We start from the raw sequence: 17,756 nt of genomic DNA, 5'->3' as shown, positions 1-17,756 counted from the left end.
CTATGACTAGACGATGTCACCTACCCTACATTGCACTAATCTTTCTTCCTTATCTTCCACATAAAACACACGAACATCAAAAGCCTTTACATCAGCTCTACAAACTTTGATCTCACTTAAAAGTAAGAGGGGGAAGGGATTGGTATTTAGTCTGTGACCAGCGGAACTACATGTCTTCACGATAATAAGCTGTCTGTAGTACGCACAGGTGTGTACAGATGTAGGTGTGGTTGCACGTGAGAGCTGCCATCGTTCAGTACTAGAAGTGTCCACGATCACTAGTTTTCTCTCCTGGACACAGTCTTTAAGGGCGTGGAGCTGCGCTGTCTTTTTATAGTAGGAATCGGGGATACAGACCCTAGGCACGACCTACGTTCTACCAGACACAAGGGTGCCATTGATTTTGCTCCCCCCCCCCACACACACACACACGCGTTCTCTCTCGCTCTCTCCTGGTCGTAGTACATATTTGAATTTAGTACAGATTACAACATTTGTGAAAGTTATTCAATGTTAGACAGTGGGTCTTCAGGGGTGACAATGACTAGTTGTGACGTACAGTGGGACATGGGGTGAAGTCGAGCTGAGTAATCTGTGACACTCTCCACACAGACGACGACTTTTCTCTCCAGGCCCCTCACGTGGTTTTCACGCGTCACCCACACCACGTCACTGCGGGCCGTGGCCACGTCCTCGATGTCCTCATCCTTCATCACCTTCACTGGGATGTGAGCTCCTCTCAGCCCCGTCACCATACCCGAGTTGTCACTGACGTCACCGCGCCACACCACCACCAGCACGTCTCGCAACTGCAGGCCGGGTGGTGACCTCCCGCTGCTGGTAGAGGTGGTAGTCGTGTCATCTAATAACATTGTCAGGTTCATCATTTTGCAAGACTTTCAAGGTACAGACTACACATTGACATGCTGATGAATGTAAAGACTTACGACATAGAATTATGACAAACTGTCTTGTAAACTTTTCTTTTACTTGATTGTTATTTCGTGCAAGGGTTAGTGAAGTTGCTGTGGCTTTTTAATCATGACTCAGAGACAAAGGAGGGTTGCAATGTATGGCTGTGTAGGGCGCACTTGTTGTAGGAATTGGCTGCATTAGGCACTTGCTCCCTCTGTTAGTCGAACTCTATAATAACCTCTATAATGACCAGTATAATGCAACTGGAAGTGTTGCAGAGCGAAGACACCCGGATGCCCGCAGTCAACCACCAAACAGCAGGGTGGGTTCACTGTTCTGTCGGCTCTGAGTCACAACATGCACAGTCAGCACACCCAGGGGACAGTCGCCAACATAACTGTCAGTGACCAGACGATACTCAACAGGTCCAAGAGAACAACCTTCGGTCAAGAAGACCCGCTGTCCCCTTGTCCTGACACCTGCTCACCGCGCTGCTCGTCTTGCATGGACACCACACCACGTGACATGGACACGGCAACTGTGGACCTCACTCGTCTTCACTCATGAATGTCGCTTTGCCAGACCTTGCCACAATTGCCAAATCCACTTGTGGAGACGACAGCGAGACAGTTACTACGATGTAACTGTCGTGGAGTGTGATCATTATGGTGGTGGATCCATCATGGTGTGGGTTGGAATGGGGACGGCCTACCTCACTCCTATCTACCTGGTACAAGGGAACCGGACAGGTGTGGCATACAGAGATACCAGTTTACAGACTCAGGTACTGTCAGCACTGCAGGTTGTTGGAACAGGCGTCGGTCTTAAGGACGAAAACGACAGACAGACAGGGTCAGGGTCGTCAATGACTTCCTGCAGCAGTCAACCGCATGGATAGTTATCTATGTTTCTAAAACAGACAAATGCTCATCGTCGTGAGCTGTATTGCCATCCCATTAGAACAGCATCAACACTTTCATTGGCAGATTTTTAAACATGCGCATATTATAAACTAACTGTGGATTGGTGGCTCTGCTTTCTGGGTTCTTTATATCGTTTATTACACAACTGGAATCTCAACATTTCCCGCCTCGCCATGATGCCAGACTGGAGAGTGGTGGATTGAGTCTGTAGAATGTACTGGAACAGTGAGCTGCTCAATGGTTATACCTCTTCAGTCTGATTGATTGATGTATTAGTCTTATGTACTTGTATTTATGTAGTCTCGTTTTCCTAAGTCTCTGCACTAGGGTAGAATTTATGTCACGAGAAAATGTACTGCAGCATTGTCAATATTCACATGTTTAAAGGTACACGGCAAGTGTGTGAAATAACAAAGCATGTCTAGAATCATCTACAATTTTTTGCTAATAGAACAAAACAATGGTATTCTAGTTTTTCTGTATTTTATGTATTTAAAAATGTAGCGTGTACTTCATTTTCGAGAACTTACATCACATTCCAGGATACAAACTGTTCATACAGTGGTTTAGCACAGTACAGTAGCCCGCACACTAAAGCAGAATGTTACAATGTTACAACTGATTATAGATGTTGGTGTGATGGAGACAGACATCAGACTGCTACAGGTGACAGGTGAGGGAGTCTGAAGCATGTTCAGGTGGTGAGCGGCTACTCCACAATCACAAGTTGTGATGTACACCGGGATATGGAGTGGAGATTGGCAGATCTAACATAAGCGTCATCTCTTGAAGCCCGAGACTTTGTAATGGCATCATACGTATCGAACTGAACACACACGACGACTTTTCTCTCCAGACCACGAACTTCATGTCCCTCCGTCACCCACACCACGTCACTGCGCGCCGTGGCCACGTCCTCGATGTCATCATCCGTCATCACCCGCACTGGGATACCCGCTTCTTCCAGTCCCTTCACTATCTCCGAGAACATATCGTAACCCCAGTGCAACACCAGCACGTCTCTCCACTGTAGACAGGGTGTTGTGCCGCCAATTGTTGAAGTGACGGTGTTTACTGTTGTCAGCTCATTATTCTCTGTCAACAAACAAAGTATATTCCTTTGTTATCTTGCATAAGACACAACACACACGCATGCACATACACACATACGCCAAAAAGCACACGCACACAAACCCACATACACAAACTGACAAAGAATGACAAGCCACCTGTGACGGAGTATAAACAAACATATTGAAATATTATAATATGTCTCAGTTTCCCATACTTGCCTGTTTGTAAATTATCACAGAGATTCTCTTACGTGTTACATCTTGTATCTCTTGTCAACAATAACTAAACTACATTCTAGCCTTACATACCTGTAACACCAACACGGAGACTGTGTTGGACGCTGCCCACCTCACGACCGCACGTGACACATTCACCTGGGAAGTAACCTGTGTGATCCTGACCTTCGTGATACACTCGTCTGATTGGCGGACCGTCTGTGTGGTCGGGCACACCTCGCTCACTGTATTTCTTGATACTAATACCTTTAGTGATAACTGTATCTTTCTTGACTTCCCTGACAACAGCGGGTGGAGAGCGGAGAGGTCTGGTTAAATATTCCACTTGCCAGCCGGGGGGACAGTTCTTATTGTAACAACTCGCCGCCCAAAGATGGAGACGAGGAACCTGTGTCAGCAACTTCTCACAGAAGGTCTTGATGTGTTCCCTGTCACAGACATGAGTGTTACAGAAGATGGAGAGACACGTGTTACACTGTTTATGTGAGACACGTGTTACACTGTTTATGTAGCTGAGGTGTACTGTTTGTATGTTAATGTCACTATCTCATCAAGCACGCTGCATACAAGGCCAGGAAACAAAAATTTTCCTAAGAATGAAACAAAGTTCCTAAAATGAAATGTAAACAAGATCACTCTAATTAAGTTTTAGATTGCCACCAGGAATTATCTCTCAACATAATAAAACTTTAAAAACTATTTTATTATTTTCGTATTATTACACTCAGTTAATAAGGACGGAAGTGTCCAAGTACGTATGTATAAAATAGACTTAATTACAATATTTACACATTTATACTGATTTATTTTCAAAGCCTTACCACTTCTGTGTGTTATTTATATCAAGGCTTAATTACTGTAATTTGTTGCTCTCGGGCTTCCATGCAAACTTTCTACACGAACCTTAAAAGGTACAAAACTGCTTCATGTCTCATGTTTAGACAAAACAATAAAAGACCCTGACACTCCCTTCCTTTGTCCTCTGCAAGAGTTGTCTGCTCACGTCTGCATTCTCTGCCAGTTGTCTGCGCCTCACTTTGATTGCTTTCAAGCATTTGCCTTCAGTAGTTCTCTAAACGTTTCTTCCTCTCCATCCCTTACAGAATGTTTTTTCTTCGTCTTATCAGCTTATATTAAGGATTCTTGTCACCATAGTAACCACAGTAATGATGTGTGGTGACTGGTCTGTGAGGTTAACACACTGAAGCTCCATTACCGCTCACATCCGCCACTTACACATCATTGAATCATCTAAACCTGCCTTGTAAACAAATCTTTTCACGACCACTACTCATAAGCACAGTCGGGAATACGGGTGGTTAAAGCTAGTGACACTGCGACAATTAATTGCTTGAGGAGAGGATGACCCTCTGCCATTCAGGACACTTTACTTTATGGAGAGGCCTGGGCAGGAATATGGAGGTATCCGAGCTTTTTACTCCTCTACCTACAGCCCTCGTCACCTTGGAGTGATTAACGTCTGTAGAGGGGGGAAGGGGGAAGTAACCTTGTGGTAGCTGAGGGTCCAAAATTATTATTTTCCGCTATTTATAATCAGTTTCGAATGCTGCTGCACCCGCTCGTGATAACAGCCGAAGTAAAGGGTTGGAATAATGAACAGGAATGAGATGTTGTTGACAGACGCTCCTTCTGTACAAACATCATTTACATTATTTCAGTTATTGTAAACACGATTTTAATCTTACATTTTAGGGGCGTACATGACAGAGTTGTCTTCGTGTCCCATTTCGTCAATGAGGACATACAATGATCCTCCACTTGCAGCTTGCGACAACTTCTTAACGGCCTTCTCCACGTCTTTGTGGCCATAAAGATCATACTGCAGGAGGTGAAGCCGACTGGCGAATACCTCTGGTGCAAGTTGCTTCTTTACTGTCTGCAGCAACAGGTGATACAACATGCTGCACGCTGCACGACTCCCCCTCCACGTACTGACAACGTAGACGTGGTGACCACACCGCAGCCACTGTATGGCCATCAGCAGCAGCACCACAGTTTTACCTGTACCGGGCGGTCCGGTGACAAAGAGTGTGGGAGGCGCCGTGTGTAGCAGGTGAACTTGCTCCGGGAAGAGTGTGATTACAGCAGTATAGCACTCTCCTGTCCACCACACGGCCTGACCCAGGGTCTTGACACTCACACGTGGAGGACATGTGCATGGCACACTCACTGTTGTCGCCGGACCGCAGAACCTGGTACAAAGACAGTGATGACACTACAATGACTGTAGATAACACAAATGAGGTACAAGAGGGCGGTTTGATTCCAGTGTGAAACACGATTAGCATCTTGAAATTGTTCCCTTCATCAGGTACCTACGACCTTCTATTTGACTGCCGGCGTAAATGAGATGCAAACTTTGAATATATTTTTAAAAGTGGTCAGCAAAGAGAAACCTTTGCGGGATGAATAGTACTTCAGTCGATCACTCGCCACTTCTAGCAATCACCCATTTGAAGTTTTTTTCTTAAATGTTTAACCTTTGTATGATTTTTTAACAGCCTGTCTCTTCATGAAGGAAACAAGTTCAACAATAATGGTAAAAATTTGTTCATAATGAAAAAAAGGGCAAGAAGGAGAATTTGAATTATTTTTTCACCGTCAAAAAAGAATGTCTCTTACTACCCTGCGATATATGGAGTTGATAAAAGTGAAACTTTTTTAATTAGATAAATGAAAAATTTACTGTAGATTAAAAACAGATAGAAATTAAATAAGTATCACCCAGCCTCCTGTTTTTAGCAGTTAGTAAGTGACTATATTATTGTTTAAAGCATTTTGATGGTCGTTTTTCACGAATATATATTTTTTTAATATTTACTTTTCAACTTATTCTTTATTTTTTTCCGTCAACAATTTTATTTCCTACTTTTAGTGTCACTTGATAGAAAGCATATAAAAATTTAAACATATGTTAGTATAATTGTTATACATATATTTAGTTTATTATCGATATCAACATCTGTCCTCTCTCCCTTGACTACAAAACGGGAGAAAACACTGCAAATCCAAAGAATGTCCCTTTTAATTGTAAATATCAATTGGTTTTTTAATTAGTATTAAGTCTAGATTTATATCTTCAAACTTTTCTATGAGTTAGTACTTTGTAAATTAAAGAATTCTCGCTGTAGCCGAGTAAGGTAAATTTTATGATATTTACACAATTACACTTCTCATGAATTCACTACTCTCTGTACGTCTGTATTCATTTACATATATATATATTACATTCTACTAAGTACATACCAAAAACGCTTTATCATGACACATCTCAGCTAAGCAAAGCTACATCTTAAGAAAGAACCAATGACTCATCAGGATATCAAACTGTACAACGATATTAATTAAAGTTTGATTGACATTTAATATGCAATTTGCTATGTGCACCTCCACTGACATCGTGTTAATGTAACCAGTGCTTGTTGTACATGTAAGTACACATATACAGTACAGGGTTTGTGTATTTCAGTCACTGAACGCTCACACACACACACACACATGTGAACAACCATCTGAGATCACTGTACGGAATACTGTGTTGTGTATATACTTGCCTCGCTACTAACATCTTGTAGACCACATCAGTCATGTGACTGTCAGGTCCAGCCCCAGCCACACGTCGCTGCCACCAGTGTCCGAGTTCTCTCAGCACGTGACTACTGACGTCACACGGGGTCTTGGGGTCAGACAGCTGATCACAGCACAGACACAGACCAGTGATGTCAGCGGGGTCTGATGTTCCCAGACACCGACACAGGTCCTGTACATAAACCACGGGCCTTAAGATGTTAATCAAACCTGTCGATACTTGACAAACCTCTGATGTCGAGTGACATTAAGACAGAACATGTACAGCTACAACAGCAGGAGGACTAACTCATCAAACTTATCTAACACACAAATCAAACTGAAAACACACCTGAGAGGTAACATCAGATTATTTATTTTAGAGTTGCAGACAGCTACACACAAAGTGCTGACACTTTACTTACATCCTTGTTGTCACAGTTTGCAGAATCGGTTTTTGTTTTAGAAATACGCAACAAAGATAAATGTTTGTCTGTTCCATGTAAATGAAAAATATGTTCTCTTAAGGGTAATGGTACATCGCAAAGGTAGTTGTAATGTACTCTCTCTTGGTTACCTGTGTAGAGTGGTACCCGTAAGTTTTTTTTGTCGTTCGCCTGTTACACTTGGAGACCAGCTCTTGAGATGAAATTGGTGGTCTTCTGTAGAGTCTCCACTGGCCCGTACAGCTTGTTGTGCAGGGTCTCCGACTGTGGCCACGTCTCTTTCCTCAGGGTACGGAGGTTCCTACAGTCCTGTAGGATGTGTTCTACAGTCTGGTCTGCTTCTCCACATGGGCATCTCGGGGACGGCACTAGGTGCAACCTCCTGTGTAGATGGTGAAGCAGCCTGTTTTGCCCGGTCCTGAGGCGGAAAATAGCGACCTGGTCCGGTCTGGACAGCTGATGGTAACTGTCCAGTGGTTGCTGTGGCCTGTACAGAGACTTAATGATGGTTTTCATCTCTGACATGTTGACTGCATTGTCTTCTTGCTCGTCCTCTGCACCCAACTTAGCCATCCTGTCAGCTTCCTCATTCCCATCTATCCCGCAGTGTGATGGGATCCACTGTAGGGCTGTTCTGAGGCACTTGATGGTTAGCAGCGCGGCTTCCAGGTCTGGCAGTTTGTTATTGTTGACTGCCTGCAGCACCGACAGAGCATCGGTCAGGAAGACGACCTGGCTGTCATGGTCTGCTCTGCTGCTGATGATGTTTGCTGCGTGGACCAGGGCTTCAACTTCTGCTCTATAGTTTGTACAGTGGAGGCCAGTTGGTATTGCTGCTGCCTGCCAATGTACATTTGGGAAGTGGATGTACACGCCGGCCCCTCCCCTATGGATAGCGTCTGTGGCTGACCCGTCTGTGTAGGCCCTTACCCATGATTCCTGGGGGTACCTTTCTTCTAGCATGGCTAGCGTCAGGGCTCTCTTGCTCACGTCGCTATGCTCATCCTTTGTTGTGAGGTGAGGAACTGTGGTGCAGATGGTAATGTTCCCTGTTCTGTCTTTCCAAGGAGGAGGATCGAGGGAGGGAGTCGGTACCTGGGCCTGTGCAGGAAGCATTGTTTGATATTTTCTGTGTAGTGCCTGCGTCTATCGCACAAAGTTTGATCTTTTCAGCCTTCCCGAGGACAGCTGTTTCTGTCTGGCACTCATCAGGTGGTCTTCACTGTGCCTGTACTTGGTGGCCTGCACGAGTGCTTTGCATTCCCTTCTGTTGTTTAATGGGGGTATGCCTGTTATCTGCTCCATCTTGTCTATTGGCGTAGATCTCATGGCGCCTGTTATTACTCTCAGTGCTTGGTTCTGCACCTTGTCCAAAGTCTGAAGGTGTGACTTGGCTGCTGTCATCCAGGTGCTTGATCCGTACTCTAGGTGTGGTCTTACAGTACCTTGGTACACGGTCTTCAGGATCTTTTCGTTGGCGACCCAGTGTGTTCCTAGGATGTATTGCTTCCATGTCAATCTTTTGTCAAAAGTGACTCCCAGGTACGTCTGCTGGTCTTCAAGTGTCAGTGGAGCGTCTCCCAACTTTAGTCTGCAAGCTTGCGCTTTGGTGGAGAGAGAGAGAAAAGTGTGGCTGTTGTTTTGTAACGGTTGATGGTAACGCACCAGTTGTCTGCCCAGGCTGCCACTTTGTCTAGTGCAAGCTGCATCCTGTAGGTTGCTGTTGTTGCATACTCTTCTGAGCACCATATGACCAGGTCATCCGCATACAGTGCTGCTTGGACTCCCCTTGGAAGCTCTGGTACCAGGTCGTTGATGAAGAGTATGAACAAGGTCGGCGAGAGTACTCCCCCCTGTGGTACTCCGTGTCGTAGCAGCACCTTACAGCCACAGTGTCCGTCTACAAGCACCCTGGCTCTTCGGTTGTGCAAGTAGGACTTGGTCCACCGGTACATGTTGCCGCTGATGTTGCTTCGCTGGAGCTTGACCAGGAGTCCATCCTTCCAGACCTTGTCGAAAGCCTTCTGCATATCAATGAAGACCGCTAGGGCGACCTTCTGGGCTTGAAAAGCATCCTCAATGACCTGCGCTAGGTGCGTTGTCTGATCTTCGGTGCTTCTGTATCTTCTGAAGCCTGCTTGCTTTGGGATGATGATGCTTTCAGATTCCAGGTACCACTGCAGGCGCTGGTTGATGATGCACTCTATGGTCTTGCAGACGCAGCTTATCAGGCTGATGGGGCGGTAGCTCAAGATTCGCGACTTGTTCTTCCCTTTTTTCAGAACAGGGATCATCCTGGCTTCCTTCCAGCACTGAGGTACCTGGCCTTCTCTCCAGCTAAGGTTGAAAATGTCCAGTAGTTTAGTGAGGGCTGTGCTGCCAAGGTGTTGCAGCATCTCATTCGTTATGTTGTCTGGACCTGGAGATTTTCTCTTCTTCAGCTGTTTGATGGCATTCTTCAGTTCTTGGATGGTGATATCTTGCTGCATCGACTCATGGACATCCCCATTTGTTCTTTCTTTCTATTCTTTTCTGAATTCTTTTTGCAGATGCGGTGGAATGGTGATGCTGCTCTCCTTTGCATATGCTTGTGCAAATGCATTTGCTGCTGCCTTATCTGTCAATGTCTGTCCATCTTCTTCGAGGGTGATCTTCTGTCCCTAGTTACCCTCATCATTTAGTGCCTTGGTCAGCCTCCACAGCTTGGTGGTGTCTCTCTCCATATTCAGCCCTGCTGTCTTTTCTCTCCAGCTTCTTCCCTTGCACTCTACTTTTGTTCTTAGCAGTTTGGCATTTGTTTCTTGCAGCTTGATGTTGTTTTCTTGACTGGGGTTTGGTTTCTGCTTCTTCTCTGGCTTTTGTCAGGTCATCATGGGCTCTCTGAAGTTCTGCTGTCCAGTACGGAGTGTAGTCCTTTCGCACCCCTCGTGGGATAGTTTCTTTGGCTGCCTTGATGATACTGGCATTGAAATCTTTGACGACGTTGTTGATGTTTAGTCTTCCACCTTGATGTCTTTCGTGAGCTCATTTGTTCGTATTCTGAACATCCCCCACTGTGCCTTCTTATGATTCCATCTGGCGTGCTGCGGGGGTTCAGGTGTCGTACTTCCTGTGATGGTAAGGAGTACTGGGCGATGGTCACTTCCTCCCAGCTGGTCTGAGACTGTTCTGCTCAAATTCTTGTGGATGTCGTCTGTGCAGAGAGCCAGGTCTGGTTTTGTTGTTGTGTGCCAGCGGCGCGAGTAGAAGGTTGGTGGATCTGTGGGGTCGTTGACAAGGATTAGATGGTTCTCGTCTTGCCAAGTTTCGATATCTTCTCCTCGCTTGTCAAGGATGTTGTATCCCCAACTCTGGGACTGGCTGTTAAAGTCTCCGGTGATGAGGAAGCCGCTGTCTGGAACATGGATAGTGTCAAGGGACAGCATCTTGTCACTGGGGCAGTAATAGTTGATGACATGGAGGACGCTGTTTGTGATGGTGACATTGACTTCTATGTATTCTGCCTCATCCATGTATCTTTTCGTTTCGCTAGCATTCATGTTGTTTCTGACTAAGGTCAACACTCCACCTTTCTTTCTCCCCTGACGATCACTCCTGAAGGTCTGATACCCTCTGATCTTGAAGGGCTTTTCTTTTTTTAGATGAGTTTACTGTATACAGCAGATGTTAATGCTGTTCTGGTGCAGGAACTGTTCCAGTTCTGTCTTCTTGTTGGTAACCCCTTCTGCATTCCAATGCATGATGTTAATGTTGGGGTTGTCCTCGGCTTTGGTGGTACGCTGTCCATTCGCTTTCCTTCCTCGTCCCCTGGCTCCACGAGACGAGTTGAAGGGACCTCCAGTAGCTGAGAGTGGGCTCCTTTGAGGCACGGAGCCCGGCACTGCACCTGCCTGGCGGATCTTCACAGGGCGAGCACCATTTCTGTCAATTCTGTCTCCAAGTGGCATAGGTAGAGTTGCGTGGTGGTGTGGTTATTTCAGAGTGTGCCTTGCGGCCCACCACCTCCGACTACAGCACTCGTGGACCACTCTTTGTCTGGTCTCTACCCTTCGACCTGTCCGACTTGGGTGACCCTGCTAGGAGCTGATGCTCCTGTCGGCATAGCTCTTTGGGTCATCGAGACACGCAAGCCCCCCGACCGCGGCAAGGTGGTGATCCAACAGGGGGGTACCCGTAAGTTATTGAAATCAATTGCCAGCAAAATAAAATATTATGCAAAAAAAAAAAATACATAAAAGAAAATGAAATAATTTACTTCTTAAAACTTTATTTAAATAATGCTTCGAATTTTTCGCAATTTTAACAGAATTTATGAAGATTTGAGATATGTATGTATTTTGTAGCCGTTTATAGGATATTTGCTTGTATCGCAGGAGTTTTGCACTTGTAATCAACACGACGCTCAAACTTCCTGTCAAGTGCGGGAAAGTGATGTTGCAAACTGGTGTCTGTGATGATAACAAATAATCCTAGCACAGCATGTATAAATGTGTCTTACCAACTACTGTGACACACAAACTGTAGACACTGTTTGGAAAATATTTCACCACCAAAGTAGTCTCATGCTATATATATATAGTGTAACACGAATGCTACACCTCCCGCCGATATCAGTCTGGGACAGCGTATGAATAAGTGTTATTAAACTTCATAGAAACACTTTTTCTTTTAACAGTTATGAGTGGGATAACTAGTGCTAAAATGGAGTCTGCTTATTAATTGCTCACAGTACACACCTGTTGTACTAGTACCTCTCTCAGTACACAAACTATATTCACTATCTCCTAGCAGGTTGACAGACACAAAACTGTGGATGGAATAGTTACCTCAGTCAGAGGGATGTCTTCACAGATGGCCTGTTGCACCTGATGAGCCGTGAGGTTGGGGAAAGCGATGGTCTTAGTGATGCGCAGACCGGGAGCGATGTCGGACACCAGGTGAGACAACATGGCCTCCGCCTTGTTTAACTGCGAGACGGAGTCTTTCAGTTTCTGTCTTATTTTAGTGTTTATCGTAACTGGTGGCATGGATAGCTGATGTAGATTGTCACCAAAAGATTTCACATCAAATACCACAAATCCGTATTGCCTATGAATAAGAAGTGCATCAAAAGTACCTTGTTTGGCCTTGGGGGAACTATTTACTAACTTGTCGGGGAGGGGTAGCTGGGCAGCCGCGGCAGCGTAGCAAGGTTCCCCCAGGTACTGTCCGAACTGAAGCTGACTCAGTACAAACATAATTTCACCGTTTTGCTCAGCCATGCTCTGCAGACTGACGAGCACTCGCTGCATCGCTGCATCATCTCTGACATCACTGTCCTGAACGCGAGTAGGCTGAGAATTCAGAGACTGAGCGGCAGAATTAACCATCGCCGGCGGGAGGCACTGATCAGCATTTTTAATTGGTGTCGACTGGTTAGACTGACAAGACTGTCGAGATTGTGTCGACTGGTTAGACTGAAAAGATTCTTGAGACTCTGTTGACCAATTCGGCTCACAGGCAAATCGATGTAGCGGCGGCTGTATATGCTGACCAACCTTTCCAGTAGCAGTTGGTTGGATGTACCAGCCGGCTTGTTCAGCGGGTGTTGACTGGATAATCTGACCCGCCTGTGGATAGGTCTGGTGGATGTCCTGACATGCCTTTTCAGGGTGTTGCAGCTGGATGGACTGATAGACCCATCGAAATGGCATCGACGGGATGTACTGATCGGTCTGTCTAAATAGTGGCGACTGCAAATACTGATGAAATTGTCGACGTGGTGGTAGCTGGAAATACGGACCGGTATGTTCGACTGGGTTTAGCTGGACACAGTGACCGGCGTGTTCATATGGCGGCGGCTGGATGTACTGACTCACCTGTCTGGAAGGGTGGATGTATTGGTTGGGTTGTTCAATGGATGTTGTTTGAATAAACTGATCAAGCTGCCGATAGGATGTCTGCTTTTGGAACTGATATGACTGTGCAGAGGATGTCAGCTGGTTGAACTGACCAACTTGTCCAGGTGATGTTAGATTATTATACTTGGTGACCTGTCCTGCATGGACATTTTGACTGGTCTGCATAGAAGATGTCGGTTCGATAAAATGATTGGAGTGCCGATGCGATGTGATCTGAATAAACTGACCGGCTTGTTCAGCTTGTCTGTTCAAACTATACTGACCACTCCGTTCAAGTATTGTCTGACGGATATTCTGACTGACCTGTCCAAGTGGTACCTGTATATACTGATCATCCTGTAGAAATAATATCGGCTGGATGTACTGAATGACCTGTTCTTGTCTGTGCGGAAAAGAGTGACCGCCCTGTTCGTGTGATGTTGACGGGGTGTACTGACAGATTTGTACAGATGACATTGGTTGGATGCAATGACTGGGCTGTCTAGAAGGAACTATCTTGACAACCTTACGAGCTTGAACAAAATAAGGTGGCTGGATATACTGACTAGAAGCTTCAGATGATGTCGACTGGATATCCTGACCGCCTTGCTCAAGGACTCTTTGCTGGAGATACTGACTGGTCAGCTCCAGTGGTGACGGATGGATAAACTGACTTTCTTGTCCAGGAGAATGACTAGCCTGTGAATATTGTATCAATGGGACGTGACGACTGGATTGTCCCGGTGTTGCTGATTGCATATCTTGAAGGACTGTTTCAGGTAATGCTGGTTGGATGTACATAGCAGCCTGCCCATCTAGTGTGGACTGGGTACACTGACTGACTACTCTATATGATGCTGGTTGGATGTTCTGACCAGCTTGTCCAGGTGGTAGCTGTCTATACTGATCGACATGTTGAGGTGATATTGGTTGGATATACAGGCCGGCCTGTTCAGGATGTCTGTACAGAATGCAATGACCGGCAGGTCCAGGTGGTGTCAGCTGGATACAACGACCGAACTGTCTAGGTGTTGCTATCTCAATATCATGACCGGCTTTTCCAGGTGATGTTGGCTGGATATACTGACCAGTCTGTCCAGATGTTATTGACTGGATATATTGACCGGCATCTCTTGTTTGAATATTCTGACCTGCCTGCCTAGGTGGTGGCCATACATACTGATCAACTTGTTGATCTGATGTCTGCTGGATATCATGAACAACCTGTGAAGGTTGTCGGAGCAGAATATACGGACTGTCCTGTCTAAGTGCTGTTGCACACTGACCATCCTGTTCTGGAGGTTTTGACTGAAGATTTTGTTCACCTTGTTTAGGTGATATTTGCTGGATATACTGACTAGCAAGTCGTGTTGGATGGGTAGAATGGCTTAACTGCCCAGGAGAAGTTGCTTGGATATTCTGACTGCTCTCCTCAGGCGATGTCAAGTAGATGCAGTGATTAGACTGTGCAGATGGTGTTTGCTGGCTACCTTGATCGACGTTCCCAGGTAAAGTTGGCTGGAAATACTTATCAGACTGTGCAGATGGTGACAGGTGGTTGGACTGACCGGCCTGTCCTTCTGCTACCTGAAGGACCAGAACATCCTGACCACCAACCGACTCTCTGGTCATCGGCACGCGGTTGAAGTAGACAGGAGGCACGAAGTAGGCGCGAGATTCCAGATCAGGGAATGCGGCCTGAACCCACCGGAGCCAGAATGTCTGGGCTTGTGTTGAAATCGTTTCCTGTAGCAAACGTAGATTATAATATTCGTTAATATTTAAAATTTAACTACAAGTATATTCTTTAATTATCTATATATCTATTCATGACACTGAGTTAAAGTACATGCATTTCTCTCTCTTTACAGATCTTGAGTACTCCTCGGTCTTATCACACCTTTCCCTTAGTTCAAAAGATTCCCTACCATCCTAACAACCCGAAAGAAAGTGGCATTTCGTTTCCATTACAAATCATACATTCAATATCATAATACTAATTGATCGGAAGTATCTAATATAGCAAGCGAGTGACGGAAAATATTGTAGCCGTAAATATATTTTTGACGAAAAATGGATGGACACAATCTTTAAACGTACTTCTTAAGCTTTGAATAGACTGAAAGCCCTCTACATATTTATTTCCTACTTATATATTTTTTTAGTTTATTATTAATTTAGTTATTTATGGGGAACAAAAATTAGCTTTGTAATCACGAACAGGCAAACTTTGTAACTGATGTTTTTAATTTTTGGACAGTGTGTTTATTGGTATGTTTATGTTTTGTTTGCTGTACGACGACAGAATGATTGTTTTACTGCCTGTGCATCATCCACCAAATGCGTTATCATGGTTTGACCAAACATTTCTCATCACCATTTCTAGCCGCCTACTTGATAAACTGGAAAGCACTCAAAACAGTTACAAAAAACAAAAAAACACTGATAACGTCTGTTTTGGCGAATGGTGTTGGTACAATGTATACATGTTCAGCACAGCTGTTAACCAAACAAAATCCCTAAATATATTGGGAATTTTTGAAAGGAATAAAAACGTTCTTATCTCGAAGATAGTTTTGCATTTTTTCTTGTTTCTTGCTCATTGATAGTGGGTTTCGACTCGTCTGATTACTGAACTATAAAGAACACAATGACCACAATGTTTCGGACCTTTCCCTAAAAAATGATAGGCCTGATGTGATACGTGACAGCAATTTATGTGTGATATTCTTTGTCACCATTGTTTTGTGATGTTTACTTCACCTTAGTGCCAATCGCCTCACTGATGAGGCTGACAGCTTTCTCAATCTGTTTCGGAAGACCGCGGATGATGAGGATCTTCATGCCTGGTACAGGTGACGGGTTAGGGTCAAACGCTACATCAGCACGTGATTCTTTCTTGACTTTTTGAAGAAGTCGCATGTTTCCTTCAAATAAATATTGTACATATTTAGAAATCAGGTTTAAATATAGTGTCATATTTTTTATTGTCTATGTTGTAAGAAAAAGAGAGCTAAAAGGTGTTAGTAATGACATTACATCACTTTTTGTTTTACACTTGTGGTTTATTATTCTAGTCATCTGTTCCTTTTCCTGTCTTTAATAAAACTACAGTACATGTATTTGGCAATGGAACAGTGGTAAACGCATGCATACTTTTTTACATGTAATGAGACCTATACAGCCCACCTGTGGTCATAAAACAATCAACATACAGACCTTGTCTATAGGAAATATGACATACCTGTGTCTTCAAGAAGAGCAGCCGCTTCAACAGTCACGCCATACAGGTAAACTTTGACCCGACCACCGCCGTCAGAACCTTCACCGCCGTCTGTTCCCTTTTGCCGCTTGCCCTGTAGTTGGACAGTTAATGTGGAAGAAAAATCACAATGTATGTCATAAATGAGCCAATCTATACTGTTGTTAAAATGCAGGATATGAACACTATACAATTTCCATGTCCTCCGTGGATACACCGTGATGCTTGCATTGGGCGTGAATTTTATGATGTGGGAGTTGAGGAGTACACATAATTGAGCGAGAACCAGTTATGAGAGCCATAAACAATATTACATAAACATTTATGCAACAGAAACAAAGAAATAGATAAAAGCATGGATACAGCTCCACCAGTACATGCTAATTCAGTTGATGACAAGTCCGTCGTTTAATGACCTGCTATCGTTATTTCACGGTCTTACAATTGCTACATCACTTCTTTTTTCTTGCCCACTGTTTTTTACTGATGTTGATATGACAAACAAGTGAATACCGCCAAATAATCACAACATTCACCAATGTATTAACATCTCACCTGTGTTTATGCACGCGAACTTTAATCCTAAAGGAAAGCTGAAATATGAGAAGATTGCTATGACAATACAAATACGGTTCTTGCAACATCAGGATGTACCGACACATTTTTTACTTAACATCAACCTTTCTTACCCGTTTGGAAGTAGGTGGCTGACCAGACATGGTGTCTGTGATTCACCATGAACTGGGTCACGTCTGCGTTTTTTCCAAGAAGGGGAAACTGATGGAAATTTTCGTGAGCCAAACTACATTTGTTGTGACACATCACCTCAATGCTATGTTAGAAAAGTCATCTGCGTCTTTTGTTGCTGTTGTGATGACCCTCGTCCTTTGAAATACAAAAGACTTGAATTATAAAATTACATTGTCAAATGAAACAGTTTCAAAGTCCAGAAGTATATAACTTTATAAGGATATACAAAGACTTCTGTTCCATTGAAAAATTGTAGGTTCTGAAAAAGTTTTTTTTAATTGTCTTCTTGTTTTATGAATTTAATTCCATAACATATGTTAAATAACCGTCAGCTGTTTTTGTTTCATGTTCTCTCTGCGTGCTACCTACCCCACAACAGGAAGGGAAGATTTAAAAAATGGAAGGCAGAACTAATACGAATAGAAACATTACAAACTCGGGGGCCTACAACAATAAAAATCATTAACAAATAGTTGTATTTGAATCATCTTTGGAATGGAATTTAACACGTCTCATCTAGGCCATCTTGACTAAGCAAATGAGCTTAGGCTGATCATTTTCTTTCTACTCGTGTTTTCCCAACCGTTTGTGTCAACCATCACGTGAGCAAAACTAGACAACGTGATTGGCATAATGTGGTTTTTATATTTTGTACTTGATGATCGGGATTTTCCGAAGTCTAC

Source organism: Pomacea canaliculata, linkage group LG11 (assembly GCF_003073045.1).
Source record: "Pomacea canaliculata isolate SZHN2017 linkage group LG11, ASM307304v1, whole genome shotgun sequence".
NCBI lineage: Eukaryota > Metazoa > Mollusca > Gastropoda > Architaenioglossa > Ampullariidae > Pomacea > Pomacea canaliculata.
This window is presented reverse-complemented; position numbering follows the sequence as displayed.